The sequence below is a fragment of the Balaenoptera musculus genome, chromosome 9 (genome assembly GCF_009873245.2).
Source record: "Balaenoptera musculus isolate JJ_BM4_2016_0621 chromosome 9, mBalMus1.pri.v3, whole genome shotgun sequence".
NCBI lineage: Eukaryota > Metazoa > Chordata > Mammalia > Artiodactyla > Balaenopteridae > Balaenoptera > Balaenoptera musculus.
Window position 1 is genome coordinate 90,772,302 of NC_045793.1, and position 13,338 is coordinate 90,785,639.

A 13,338-nucleotide genomic window follows, 5' to 3' on the forward strand; every position below is an offset into this window, starting at 1 on the left:
TTAAGAGGGGAAGGAAGGCGAGGGTGTGCCAGGGCGCTGCCCAACGCGTCAATGACTTCCATCATTAGTGCCATGAGAAGCCCCTTGAGGACAGGATTGGGTCTTATCTGCCCTCGTGTCTGCAGAGCCTGGTTCAGAGCCTGGCAAGGTAGTGCTCAATATATGAGTCATGAATGAATGATGAACAAACAGATGAATGACGAGTGCACATTCTTGGGGCAACAAGGAGGGTAACCTGACAAGAGTATGGGCACCTTGGGTCATGTGAGAAGGTGGCAGTAGACGATACTGTGGAGTCACAGAATGAAGAGCCCTGTGTGTCAGGCAAGAGCATTGGTCAGCATGAGCCTGTATGGGGGCAGGAGAACTGAGCTGCGGCGTTAAGACCCCAGAACCCTAACCCCAGCTCTACCACTAACTCAGTCTGTCACTTCCCCCCTCAAAGGCTTCAGTTCCCTCTCAGATAAGATGAGTCAATCAGAACGTGTGTTTCTCTCCCATCTAGAACTGAGATCTAAGACCTCCAAGCATCTAGTAGGACACAGGGCACCATTGGCGGCATCACATCAGCCCGTGTGCCAGGTTCCCTATACACTATCTGGAACATGATGCCCTACTGCTTTGTGTGTTCAATTTCATCCTCCAGCCTGACCATTCTCCAAGTGAAAGACTGTCATATTGTTTATGTGCCTCTATGACAGCTTAGTCTATCAATAAATTGAGGATTATAAACTGGCAGCCCATGGGCTCCATCCAGCCTGTAGAAGTATTTAGTTTGGCTGTTTTTATAAAGGATGTTGCAGGCAGCATAATGACATCCCAAAGACGTTCACATCCTAATCCCCAGAATCTGTAATCTAACACCTTACATGGCAAAGGGGATTTTGCAGATGTGATTAATTTTTTTAAATAGCAAGATTATCCTGGATTATTTGGGTGGTCCCAATGTAATCACAAGGCATAGAAAATGGAAGGGGAAGACAGAGTCAGAACCAGAGAGGTGGCCTCATGAGAGACTCGATCGTCCATCACTGGCTTTGAAGATGGAGGAAGGGGCCATGGGCCAAGGAATACAGGTGGCCCCTAGAAACTGAAAACAAATTCTCTCCTAGAGCCACCACAAGGGACACAGCCCTGCTAACACCCCGATTTTAGCTCAGCGAGACCCATTTCAGACTTCTGACCTTTAGATAATAAATCTATATTGTTTTAAGCCACTAAGTCTGTAGCAATTTGTTACAGAAAACCAACACAGGAGAAAAATCTGAACGGCTTAGGCAAGGCAGGCACCCCCCTCCCCAGTCAGGCCTATTACTTCTGATTGTTCACCACTAGGCTTGATTTGCTTGTTTCTGCTATATTTGTGACCCCTGCTTGAGCCACTCTCATCATTCAAGTTACTAATTGAAGAGCAAGAACACATGGCTGGATATCAGAAGATTGTGGCCCTCAGTTCTTCCACTAACCAGCGAGAGGACTGTGGACCGGTTGGTTGACCTCATTTGGTCCCCCTTCCCTTGTCAACAGAATCAAGGGGTGATACTAGACTATCTCCAAGGACTCCTACTCTAGTGGATCATGGTTCTGTCACTGATTAGTGATGGTTCACTACCCTATCACCAGCATGTAATTTGGGTTTCGACGCTGCAGTGACTACTGCTGTCCTGGTGACTGGGATACGAGTGGTTCCCAGCATCTTCTCTGGCCACTCTGGGTGGTGGCAGTCACAGACATTTACTGACTGCCTGCCCCAGCAGCACCTGCACAGCCTGGGAAGAACAAGGACTCAGACCCCGATCCCTGAACTTGTTGTATGGAGGTAGTGACCGAAGAGGCCAATGACCAGATCTAAATTCTCTGTAGCACCAGAGGCATTACGTTGGTTAAAGGCAATTAAATAATTGAGCAATCTATCATTAACAAATTCTGTTTGCTGTTCTATACACAGCCAAGGAATGGAAGTTCTTCCACTGTCTGCCCCTTGGCTTTCCTATCTCCCCTATTCCGTGACATCCCAAGGTATGGATATTGATCCTATACCTTGGTCTTTACTGCTTTTTGATCCTATACTTGTCATTATTGCTTCTCTTCCTTCCTAATAGAAATAGAAGTATGTATTAAAGATGAGCAATGTTTTCTTTTTCTCCACTGGACTTAGACCAGGGAAGGAAGGTTGATAGAGAGACGCAGAACACCGAATACTCTAGGTGGTGGGAAATGTGGGTAAGAATGTCCCCAACCTCAGTTCAAAGCATCGACTTGACATTTTCCCACTTGGAGGGAATTTCTACCTTAGGTGGCTTGATCAGCTGTGCTGGGGGTGGGGTTTGATTGTCTTGCTAAGTAAGAGTCTTTTCCAGTAAAGGTTTTTGGTTTTTTTTTTTTTAATGGCCGTGAGTTTTTGATAGGTAAAATACTATCTTATAAAAAGGGAAAATGTCCCTTACTGTCATTTACAGGCAGTAAAATGAGTTAGATTCTAGTTCAGTGGCCATCACCCCTTCAGGATGCAGCTCCCCAGCCCATTCTGAAGGGCTACCAGATTTCCTGCCAAGGGTAGATTGTGAAGAATAGTAAATTCCAGGTTTCTAGAGGTACAACTCACAGCATCCATGGAAAAGACAATCTCAGCTTCTTACCCTGTGACCCTACATGCTTATATACTGACAAGGGAATCTACAGAGAGAAAATCTGCAAGAGAGAAGAGGAGTTCATAGCCCCAAACTTTTTTTCATCACCGCTGCAGTAGGGGGTGACTCTCCTGTCTGTGAACAGATTGTAAAATAGACATCACTGGCTTTACGGTTTCTGATTTGAATTCATTTCTGACTGAAGCCCACATTCCACTATACCAGGAGGAAATGTAACCTTAGGGCTCCTTCTCTAACCTGTGATGTGCCTTCATTCTGGGTTCCAGCAAAGTCTAGAGTGGGAGCGAGACACCTACTGTCCAGGTCCACCTGGGGCCGTGGTCTGGTGGTCTCTGCTGCTTGTGTCCCACGCTTGCGGCACAGAATTTTTTGACAAGGGTGCCCGTGGCCCTTTTGTCTAAATACACCCCTCTGGAGTCCTGCTGCCCCCAAGGTATTTCCCAGGGCTTTGTTCCTGAGGTGCCTGGACCCACCGTCCTCTCTCCTCTCCCTCCTACTCCGGAGAGAGTAGCCTTTCTCCAGTGTGACAGTGAAGCGCTAAGCTAACCGACTCCTTCAAGATATCCTCTTCATATCAGCAAATCCTCTTCTCCCTCTTAACTCTTCTCAGAGCCCCCGGAATCAGACTTTTGGCAAACAAAACTAGAAAGACTTCTAAGTCACTTTCACTTTCCAGCCTGCCTTATACCTCCTGAGATAAGGACCATGGAATAGACTCTCAGTTTGTATGAAGGAAGGAGAAAAATACATGGAGGAAAAGAAAAGCCAAATACCATAAAACAGTATCTAGCCACAGTAGGCACTCTTTATAAATGGTAACCCCAGAAAAGGTTGCCAACTCTCACCTCTTGAAAGGCGCGTGTGCTGTGAACACACCTTCCCAGAGCCTCATTGCTTTCCCAGCACCAAGAACACGGAAGAGGGACTCAGTACGTGTTTGTTCTTTCTTCTCTCCTACTGGCATTATAACTCAAAAGATTGAATTTAAAAGTTTTCTGTTCAAAGAACTAAATTTCTCCTCTCCTGTTTCTTACGGTTTTACTGTGTAACAAAACACCCCTCACCTTTGTCAAGTTTCCTAATTCTATACACTACGTCAAGAATTCATCTCCTTTGCTTTGAGCTAAAAATATCTGTTCATCATGTTCAATTTCTTTCCATTTTAATAATGCTCTTATTTAACCCAGTATATTAAAAGTTATCATTTCAACATGTAATCAATATAAAATTATTAAAGAGATTTTACCTTTTTCTTGGTGTAATGTCTTTGTAATCCGGTGTGCATTCTAACTTATGACACATCTCCATCTGGACTAGCTACTTGTAGTTAGTGGCTATTTCAAATGTTAAAAATCAAAAACAAACCCACTGACAGCCCGAGAAATTGATCTGGGTTATCTTGCTTAACCTAATGTACCAAGTACAGTGCTCAGAATGTAAGCACAATGGCTCAGAAATAGAATTAATAAGCTACTGGGCACGGACACATCAGTGAGATACCTGTTACAGAAACAGTAAGATGGAGGAGGGGTACAGTAAGTAAAAATAAGAATTTCTAACTGGAAGACCTCCATTTGTAATTTACATAGAGATTTCAGAGTATCATGTAGAAGGTGTCAGGGAATTCAGAGTTCAGTCAGAGAGAAGGTTCAAACTCTGAAGTGCTTTGCACAGAAAGACAAATGGATTGTTTCAACACTACAGTCAGTCAGTTGTTTGGAATTTGAAATGTATTTTCGTAAAAACATTATCAACTACAGTTTGCTTCCCAGATGAGCCCAGAGATAATATGATTAAGATAAAGCAGGAAAACATCAAAATTTCTCATTTCTCTTCATGCTATTTTAATAGAGAAGAAAACCTAAGCAAGTGGTCAGCTTCATTCATGTTTGTTTAGCTTTGAGATCTGAAGAAATATTGGACTTTCAAAGGCTTGAGACATTTAGGGAATTGGCTTTTTATTACGTCCATTTTTACTTCCTTCTTTGTTCTTAAGGCTGTAGCATTATTGCCAAAAATCTGAGGGGTTATCAGCCACAATCATAGCCCATGGAACAGGGCTCAAAACAGAAGAGAAAAGGACAATTTTTAAAGAAACTGAGGTAACCTGACAGGCAATCAAAGAGAAATGGGAAAGAAGAAAGGAATAAAAGAGAGAGACGTGTTTGTGCTAAAGAGGTTACCCAAGGTATCGCTAATAGAGCTGAGAAATGAGGAGAATGTGCAGAATTACCCCAAAAAAGAGGCAGGACAGACGTAGGCAGAAATCAAAATCAGAATGTCTCCCGGGACCAGGCAGGTGAGTGAAAGAAGCAGGCTGGGTACGAAAGAATAGGAAATACTAGAGACTGAGGCAAACTACAGAGGTTCAGGAAATGCTAATTTAATTTTTTTCGAAGTATCAGTGAGAGTCAAAGCAAATCCAAATGTAAGCTGAGTTTTGTCTGCTGGCCACCTTTCAGGATCTTTGGCAAAGATAATAAACGCAGGACGTCTGGAATCAAGCTACGTGGTTTCACATCCCTGCTTCATCACTTAGTGGTTCTGTGACCTGTTTTCCTTGTCTATATAAGACTGTTCCTGCTTCACAGGATTGCTGTGAAAATTATGTAAGCTACCATAGGTAAGGGGCTCTGTACAGGGCCCAGCAGGCCTCTAATAAGTGCTCAGTAAGCATCCTCTAGCATGTAATCCCCTCGTCAATCAGTCTGCTGCTGTATCCCCAGTGCCTACCATAGTGTCTGGCACATAGCAAGTACTCAATACTTATGAGATGACTGAATAGTTAGATGACTGAATAGATGAAGGGAAGAGAAGTGATTATAGGGAAGGGATGCAGGGTTATAAAGTTCTCCACACTGACTATGAGGCACTTCAGGATAGAGTGATTACTAGGCTCTAACCTGAGTATACAGTATAATGATTTCAGAAATCCCAAAAAGTTTAGAACTAGAATGCAGTGCATCTTACTGGTTAATTTTATGTGTCAACTTGACCAAGTCATGAGATGCCTAGATATGTGATTAAACGTTATTTCTTAGTGCATCTGCAGAAGGTGTTTCTGGAGAGATTAGCGTTTGACTGAGTCAGCTGGGCTGAGTAATGTAAATTGCCCTCCCCAATGTTGGAGGTGGGAGGGGCCATCATCCAACCTGTCAAGGGTCTGAACAGAACAAAAAGGCAGAGGAAGGTTGAACTTGTTCTCTGCTTGACTGCATGAGCTGGGACATCAGTCTTTTCCTGCCCTCAGCACTCCTGGTTCTCAGGCCTTTAGACTCAGACTGGAATCTACACCATTGGCTCTCTGGCTCTCAAGCCTTTGAACTACACCACCAGCTCTCCTCAGTCTCCAACTTGCAGATGGCAGATCATGGGACCTCTCAGCATCCTTAATCACATGAACCAATACATTATAATACATAACTTCCTGAATTTTTATAGATCGATAATCTACTGGTTGTTTCTCTAGAGAATCATGACTAATACATAGTCCAACACTTTCGTTTTAGAAATAAGGAAACCAAGACCCAAAGAGACTAAACCAGGTGTGCAAACCAGGTAGCCATGATGAGGAAGTAACTTTTTGTATTTCTGTGTGCTTCAAAATGCTCTTTCAAATCAGGGAGATGCAAATTAAAACCACAATGAGCAACCATCTCACACCTGTCCGAATGGCTATCAACAAAAAAACAAGTGTTGGCAAGAATGTGGGGAAAAAGGGTACGCTTGTGCACTGTTGGTGGGAATGTAAATTGGTACAGCCACTATGGAGAACAGTATGGAGGTTCCTCAGAAAATAAACAGAGCTACCATATGATCCAGCAGTCCACATCTGGGCATTTATCCAAAGCAAGTGAAAACTCTAACTCAAGAAGATATGCAGCCCCACATTCACTGAAACATTATTTACGATAGCCAAGGTATGGAAACCACCAACATGTTCATCAGCGGGTGAATAAAGAAATCTGGCAGCTATCTATATATATATACACACACACACACACACACACACACACACACACACACACACACACAATGGAATATTATTCAGCCATAAAAAGAAGGAAATCATGCCCTTTGCAACAACATGGATGGACTTCGAGGGCATTATGCTAAGTGAAGTCAGACGAGACAAATACCCTATGATCTCTCTTATGTGCGATCTGAAAAAAACAAACACAAAATAGAAACCCAACCTCAGGCTCATAGATATGGAGAAGAGACTGGTGGTTGCCAGAGGCTGGGGGGAGGCAGTAATGCATGAAGGGAGTCAAAAGGTAAAAATAAAGAAAAAAAACTTGGAGTATGATTAATCCAGAGACTATCAGGTCCTGGAAAATTTGATTTATGGAGATAAGACTCATGGTAGGTTGGGGTCTACTGGAAGTTAATAGTAAGTACTGGTACAGTGTAATAACCATGTTTTTCAGAGCCACTGACATACATTCTGTGATCTGATATTATCTTTCCATCAGGAAGTACATATAGCATATTTTTATCTGGCCTAACAAATGTTATCGACAAACTTGTGCATTCTTTGAGCATTTCCCCCAATATCACAGTTGCCAGGGCTTTTTTTGCATGATTAGTGATTTCACTTGGCAATTGTTTTCCATTATATTGCACTGTGTTGTCAGTTACTTGGGGAAAAAAATGCTTTTACAGGAACTTGGCCTCTGAACAACAGAAGCAACACGGACCAGATTTACCCTCCCACCTGATAAAACTAAAAATGTAATGTATGTATCACAGTGGACTTGGAAATCAGGCAAGTAAGCACAGTGACCTAAAGAGGTGGGGGGAGGAGAGGCATAAGGGGAGCCCTACAACGATCCTGGCTTACTGCCTTGAGTTTAAGGCCATGGCACAGGCAGAGGGAGCCCAGACAGAGCCCAGTAGACTCCCTGGGTGGAGAAAACAGAGCTGAGTCTGGGGAGACCAAGGGAGCTCAACTTTGCTGCATAGAGTGCTGGAGAGGAGAAAGTTCCACCAGAGAGGGCTGCAGAGGGTCCTCCTTGCGTATTCAGCACACTACTCACACGCATGTGATGAAACTGTTGGAGGCTGAGGAAAGAGCCACCTGCAAGAATTAGAGTCATATTCCTACAAGCCAGACTGGAAAAAAATCTCAAAATTCATGGGGCACTGGGTAGAGTACTCAAAAAGTTTGCCTCAATAATGATAAATAATTGACTTTAGACAAAACACTGCTTTGGTCTTGCCTAAGGATGGACCTTGAGGGCATTATGATAAATGAAATAAGACAGAGAAAGACAAATAACACATGATATCAGTTTAAAAAAATATTCCACATATAAGTCAAACATATAAGAAACAGTAGACAAGTGGTTGGCAGGGAGTGGGGTAGGAGAGAGGTAAAAGAAATAGAGGTTGGTAAAAGGATAAAATTTTCAGCTGTAAGCTGAATAAGTTTTACGGAGCTAAAGTAAAGCATGGTGACTATTTGGCTGATTATATGAGGTAATAAATGTGTTAACTAGATGGTAGGAATTCTTGCACAATGTACATGTTTATCAAGTCACCACAAGGTACACTTTAAATATATTACAGTTTCATTTGTCAATTATATCCCAAAGCTGAAAAGAAAGAAGAAAGAAAGAAAGAAAGAAGGACAAAGAAAGAAAAAGAAAGAAAAAGAAAGGAAAGAAAAGCTTAAGAGTAAAATCTGAAAGGCTAAAATTGTCTCCCAATAACTTTGATCCCAGAGCAAAACATCAAGAATATTTATAGAGGGACTTCCCTGGTGGTCCAGTGGTAAAGAATCCACCTTCCAGGGCTTCACCTGGTGGCGCAGTGGTTAAGAATCTGCCTGCCAATGCAGGGGACACGGGTTCGAGCCCTGGTCCGGGAAGATTGCACATGCCGCGGAGCAATGAAGCACGTGCGCCACAACTACTGAGCTTGCGTTCTAGAGCCACGAGCCACAACTACTGAGCCTGCGTGCCGCAACTACTGAAGCTTGCGCACCTAGAGCCCATGCTCTGCAACAAGAGAGGCGACCGCAATGAGAAGCCCGTGCACCACAACAAAGAGTAGCCCCCGCTCGCCACAACTAGAGAAAGCCCACGCACAATAATGAAGACCCAGTGCAGCCAAAAATAAATAAATAAAATAAATTAAAAAAAAAAAAAAAAAAAGAATCCACCTTCCAGTGCAGGGGACGCGGGTTAGATCCCTGGTCAAGGAACTAAGATCCCGTATGCCGCACGGGAAGCCAAAACAAACAAAAACAACTGAAAAATGGATCACAGACCTAAACGTAAAATGCCAAACTGTAAAACTCCTAGAATATAGAATAAAACCTAGATGATCTTGGGTATGGCAATGAATGTTTAGATACAACACCAAAGACACAATCCATGAAAAACAGATAATCAGATCTACACAAAGGAATAAAGAGCACCAAAAATGGGTTGAATTCCTTCTCTGTAACTTGGGTTTAGCATTTGTGGATTTGAAGTTTGTCATTCCTTATCTCCAGAACATGTATGTTTGTATAGGTTGTACATTATACAATTATATGATTCCAGACTTCAAAGACTCTTATGGGGGGTAATCCCAAAGAAAGTCCCTGGGAAGTTCGGACAGTGTAGAAGGCGGTCTTCTTTGATTTGTTGTTCTAGTAGGAGTAGTGTATTGACTGAACCAACGTGTAAAGTTAGGTATCTAGACAGAGATAGGCTTGATTAGGTTTGCGAGGATTTATTTCACTCAAAAAAACATAAGCCTGACCAGCCATTGGATCAAGTCAACATATTTAAGTGTTTGTTACATTCAGGGCACCATGCCCAGTATTTTAAGTGCTGTCATTCTTTATTCACTAAAACGTAGCATATGGGCAACCAAAAACCCCTGCACTTCAGTTTCTTCATCTCTCAAATAGAGATAATGTTGCCTATTTTACAGGGTTGTAACCAGAACAAGACAGTACACAGAAAACCCTGGGCACATTTCCTGACACAGAGTAGGTATTTCACAAGTAAGTGCTCTTTCTAATACCAACCCACTGGTCTAACATTCAGACTCTTCTCCAGGGAAATGGTGGTAGAAGGGGAGACAGATCAGTCTAGAATGTTGCTATCAAAGTGTGGTACCAAGACCAGCAGCATTACCACCTGGAAGCTTTATAGAAATGCAGAATTTCAAAACTCAACCCAGATCTACTGAATCAGAATCAGGTTATTTGTATACACACTCATGTTTGACTGCTGTTCTAGAAAACTGCCCTGACCAGCACCTACCTTTCCAGCCCAACATCTCTAGACCTCCAAAGTTAACTCTACCCAGATAATTTGCCATCCCCCTTTCACCCTACATTCTCAGATCTTCACGTTCCTTCCCAGTCATTTTCTCCAGCAGACAAGAGTAGCAAACATGTGCTCAGACAAGCCTCAGTACTGATGTCTAACTCCTGTATCTTTAAAACCTGTCGGGAAAGGATCAAGTGTGATGTGTCTGATTTTCATGTGCTTGAGGGCTTCCTTGCTTGTTTTTTAGTAAGTCACCAGGTCCAGTTCTCTGTATTTATGTAACAAAAGAAACTACAATGATGGTTCATTATCAAGCAAACAGATAGTGTGGGGTGGGAAACCGTGGACCACATGATAAATGCTTCCAACCTATCAAGAAAAGTATCTAATTAACAAAAGCTTTGTACCTAAGAGAAGACTGCATTACTAGTTCTTAGAATCTCCATGATACTGGATTTACCCTCCAACTATAGAATCTGAGGACACCAGCTCCAAGCAGATCCCACTATGAACAGAAAGTATTCACCTGTGGCTATTTATTACAAGGGGGAGAGCTGCTGGTTCAAACAGAGAGCCTGCATTTAACAATTGCAATTACATGAACAACTAGAAATCTAACTACACAATAAGTGTGATGAGTGCCCCAAGCGGCAACCTATCCAGGAGTTATGGCCTGGTCATATTGTTACAATAGCACAAGAGTCTGAGGGCTCTCTGGAAGACAGGAAGGTAAAGACTTTGGGAGAGGACTCTTGAAAAACAGAGTGACAAAGGACACTCCAGCCATGGAGAGATCTCAGCCTGAGGCTGCTGTCTGTCTTCATCCTGGGTCACCAAATGCTTGTTAAGAAGAGTTACTTTGGGGAGTGGCATTGTTAAGAGTCTCTCAAATGTCCTCCCATCCTCAGAGGAGCTTCCCCTAATCCTCCCCCCCCACCTCCAATATCTGAGAGAGAAAGGGAGTATCAAAGTACTGATGGATTTAAAGACTTGAAACATCAGGGCTGCTGTAAAAACACTCCCAAGACAAGCCTATCCTGGATTGGAACCTTCTAACTCTGATCAGAGTGGACCTTCCATCATCCAAGGGTGAACAGCCACAGGAGCTCCAAGAGCGGCCCAGACAGAGGTGCCTGATGGTTTGGTCTCAACTGCAATTCGGGGACAGAATGTGGTCTAGACTGAGAATATTACCAGGGGCCACGAGGACTGTCAGGAAAGCAAGCATATGTGTCGGAGCACTGAGAATGTTGTCCCTTATCTGCTTCCAGGGAGAAACCTCCCGTGTCATTTTTGTTTCTAGACAAAATTATTCTAGGTTGTTTCCATGTTTCTCTGACTAGACCATGGCCCCATCAGTGGTTGGACTGAGTCTGAGTCTTACTCATTTTGCACCCCTACCCCCTGGCAAAGAACCTAGAACTTTATAAAGTTTAGTTAAATGAATAGTGTGGTTCAGGGGCAAAGGCTACTTTAATTACTATTTCCACTGGTACACAGACCCCCTGCCTATCATCAGCTGGCTGGTGTGGTCTGAAGTAAGAGATTAGAAACCATTACTAAATGATTAATTACAGTGATTTGGTTGAAAACCTGAGAACTAAAGCTACTATCCCCCTGATTCTCAACTAAGAAATTCCAACTACTCTACTGACACAGTCTAAATGTTTACATTCCTCCCAAATTCATACGTTGAGATCTAACCCCCAAGGTGATGGTATTAGGAGGCGGGGCTTTTAGAAGTTCATTAGGATTAGGAGGGCTCTGCCTTCATGACTGAGGTTAGTGTCCTACAAAAGACTCCAGGGAGCCCCCTTGCCCTCTTCCATCAAGTGAGGTCACAGTGAAAAGACTCATCTATGAACCAGGAAGTCGACTCTCACCCGACACTGAATCTGCTGGTGCACTGACCTTGGACTTCTAGTCTCCAGAACTGTGATAAATTTGTTTACGAGCCATCCAGTCTATGGTATTCTGTTACAGCAGCCTACATGGACTAAGACAAACCATGAGGAAAGCGATCTGCCTCCTTGGGAGTGCCCTGTTTAGCTGTGCTAATCAAAGAGGTTTTACGCAAAAAAAAAAACAAAAACCCCAAAAACTCAGAGTGTCTTAGATTGATTACAAAACCAGCTACAATTCTTAACCCTTCCCTGTAACTGTAGCAGTGTGACTCTGTTGTCCCTCCCATCAAGAAGTGGAGTCTATTTCCCCCGCCCCTTGACTCTGGACTGGCCTTGGCACTTGATTTGGCACAGAATGCAATGGAAGTGATGGTGTGCTGGTTCTGAGCTCAGACCTCTAGAGACTTTGCACATTTCCACACTCTTTCAGAATCCTGCCACCACTATGTAAACAAACCCAGGCTAGCCTGTTAAATAATGAAAGACACGTGGCCTGGTCACACATTGACTCAGCTGACAGCCAGCCAACTGCCAGATGTGTGAGGCCATCCTAGACCAGCAGCTCCAGAAATAGCTAACTGATACATGTAGATTGTTTAAAAACAGTTTCACCGTCACTAACTCTGCTAGTTACAATCTACCTTCAATCAGACCAGAATCTCAATTATTTTAGAAGGGTCAAGGGGGAAAATAATCAAGTCCTCATATTTTTCCTTGACACAGACCTCGGGGATGAGTTCAAAAGTATCAATCCACTTGAAAATTTGATTGATTTTTTTCCAGGTTTACTGGCAATTGGAAGCAACTGATAATAGTTGCATGCTCAGAGACCTTACTAACCTGAGCTGCTTTATACGGAACAGAGTAAGCATGCTTGCAAGGCTCATTTACAAAAGCAACTTAATCCAGGTGCTGACTGATTACCAAAATGGCAGAGTCAAGAGAGTCACTATTAAGAGTTATGATAGGGAATTCCTTGCCGGTCCAGTGGTTAGGACTCTGCACTTCCACTTCAGGGGGCACAGGTTCGATCCCTGGTCAGGGAAGTAAGATCCTGCATGTGGCACAGCCAAAAATAAATAAATTAATTTGTTTTAAAAAAGTTATGATAAATGTTTGTCAGAATTAGGTTCAGCTCTGAGCAACATAAATCCCCAAATGATAATATCTTAAACTGGATTGCAGTTTCCCTTACACAAACATCTAGGAAAGAAGATCAGGATTTCATAGGGCCGGGGGCCCAGGCTTCTATCTGGTTGCACTGCCATGTATGGCCTCGACTCCAAGATGGCAGCCTGTGCATTCCAAGCAAAGAGATAAAGGGAGGGGGAAAAAAAGGCAAAGGCAGAAGAGGAGGATGCAGAACCTGCCTAGCCCCATGAACACATCAAAAATACATCTACATGTGGAACAATCCTGAAAACTCACTAGAGTCTGGCAGAAAGACCCCTGTACAACCAAGGCTGCAAGAAAGAACCACATGGAATCAGGTAAGAGGGAAGAGAAGAGAAG